We start from the raw sequence: 2,714 nt of genomic DNA, 5'->3' as shown, positions 1-2,714 counted from the left end.
GTCAATCCCACCTGCGTTTATCAGCCAGGCTGGCACAATAAACTATCCCAATGAAGTAGCAACAAAAATAGTTTTCTGGTTGCGGGTCCCTACCACATGAGGATCTGTATGAAAGGGTCACAGCATTAGGCAGGTTGAGACCCACTAGGGAGGATGGATTGGGGTGGCTCCTGTGGGTTCTCTGACTGCAAGTCGTAGCTGGAGCAGACAGCCTCATCTTTCTCCACACGTGGAGCGGCTGGAGCTTTCAAAGGGCTCCTCCAGCAGTCAGCAGACGCACATGTAATCCATCATGCCACTTGGGCCCCTTAGGGAGGAAAAGAGACCCCAGATTCAAATATAATTTGCAGAGACCTATTTCTTAAGTTTTAAACAGGACAAGACAAAGAATTAACCTGAATGAGGCAGACCATCAGCAGGAGGTCATAAAGTTGTCCAAAGATCTTCAACAGGACTAAAGGGAGCCCTGGTGGTGTACTGGTTAGTTAGCCTCGGGCTGCTAACTACAAGATCAACAGTTCGAAACCACCAGTTAGCTCCGCGAGAGAAAGATGGGACTTTCCACTCTTTTAAAGAGTTAAAAGTTCTTGGCAACTCACAGGGCCTGTTCTACCCTGGCCTATAGGGTCACCCTGAGTCAGAGTTGATTCAATAGCAATACGTTTGTTTGCTTGCAGGCAAATAGGCCTGGAGCACAATGGAAACCCTCCTGAAATCACGATGGCGGCAGACCAGTTCATCCCAGTTGCAGTTGCCGTTCAGCACATACAGAACTGGGAGAGGGCCGGGGGTGGGGATATGTACACCAGGGGGATTGAAAAACAAGATTGGTTCAGGGCCCTCTGACCAAGGCAGCCAGGGTCTGACTCCTGGGGTCATGGGACCTTAGGGTCCCAAAATCCCATCAAGGGCACAGCCAGGAGATTGCTCCTCCCTGGGCTGGCTCGGGAGTGGTAGCACTTAGCTTTCCAAGCTACTTTGCCTGAGGGCAAAGCTATGCATATCGGAGGCTGAACCTTTGGGGTGACTCACACATGGGTTCTCACTGGAAACCTCGGCCTTCCACAAACCTAGTGCTCAGAATTAAGTTCCAACACCATCCTGGTGTCTTCAAAGCTTGCAAGTGGAACAGCAATTGATTTCTTTGTTTTAATCATTTTATTAGGGGCTCATACAACTCTTATCACCATCCATCCATACATCAATTGTGTAAAGCACATTTGTGCATTCATTGCCCTCATCATTCTCAAAACATTTGCTCTCCACGTTAGCTCCTGGCATCAGCTCCTCATTTTCCCCCTCCCTCCCCGCTCTCCATCTCTCATGAACCCTTGATAATTTATAAATTGTTATTTTGTCATATCTTGCCCTGTCCAACGTCTCCCTTCACCCACTTTTCAGTTGTCTGTCCCCCAGGGAGGTTATATGTAGATCCTTGTAATTGGTTCCCCCTTTCCACCCCACCCTCCCTCCGCAATTGATTTCTATTTACCTGCTAGAGAGAGACAGAGAGTAGGAGGGAGAAATTGATGTGTGGTCCATTGCCTCCAGAGCAGCTGCCTCCTTTGTCTTGAGCCCAGAAGAACTGGATGGTGCTGTCTTCATCACTGAACATTTTGTTCCGAAATTCTATAGCAATATCTTGATAAAAGGGGGGGGGGAGTGCAGAACAGAGTTTCAAAATTTCATAAAATTCAGACTTCCTGGAGTCAAAAAGGCTGGATGAACCCTGAAATTATTACCTTGTGTGTTAGTCTGGGTTGACTAGAGAAATAAATTCAGAGACATTCATATGTGTATAAGAGAGAGCTTTATATCAAAGAGCACTTGTATATCTTTATATCAAAGAGCAATTGTATATTGAGAACACAGCCCAGTCCGTCCAGATCAAGTCTATAATTCCGAAATTAGTCCATAAATTCCTCTTCAGACTCACACAGCACATGCAATGATGCTGAATGTAGGAAGATCACAAGCCAGTGGGTGGAAAGTCTTGTGGATCCAGTGGTGGTGGAAGCATCTCCAGGGCTCTGGCTGCCATCAGCGTGGCTCCAGGTAGCTTGTCAGCAGGAAGACAAAGCAGAGAGAGAGAGTTTGTCCCACCTCCAGGGAAGAAGAAGAAGTTCCCAGAATCCACACCCACAAGGAGAGATTACCAGGCTGTGACCTGATTGACAGGCTAGATGACATCCCTTCATTCTTATTTGTCAAGTTGACACAAAATTATGTAACTACCATTCTGTGATTGTCTTTAAAACTTAAGTCAAACAATGGTTTGCTTGTTGCTGTCAGGTGTCATCACGTCCGTACGTAAAAAGACCTGCCCTGCGTGTCAGGCTCTTTTAAGAGCTATCTTATGAGATCAGACTGCTGGCACCAGCCGGAAGGATTAGACAGGAACCTTAGGGATTAGTAAGCTCATTAACGGAGGAGATGCAATTCAGAAAGGGAGAGAATGGTTACACAATCATTGCAAGCCAAACATGTATCCATGTACATGCTGAACTGTACTGTTAAATTAAAAATGGCTCGGGGGAGTGGGGAGCCAGCCCCACCTGCTACTAGAACTCACTGGTTCAGTAATACTACTTCTGGGTTCAGTAATGCACAATTGTACGGTTGAGGTATATAAGCATTATATTAAAGTCATCGAGAGCATGAGAGATAATACAATAATACAGTCAGACATATTACATGGTAGCATTGCTCACCTC

This window comes from Echinops telfairi, unplaced genomic scaffold (assembly GCF_000313985.2).
Source record: "Echinops telfairi isolate 266 unplaced genomic scaffold, ASM31398v2 ScPeMD7_5;HRSCAF=22, whole genome shotgun sequence".
NCBI classification, from domain to species: domain Eukaryota; kingdom Metazoa; phylum Chordata; class Mammalia; order Afrosoricida; family Tenrecidae; genus Echinops; species Echinops telfairi.
This window is presented reverse-complemented; position numbering follows the sequence as displayed.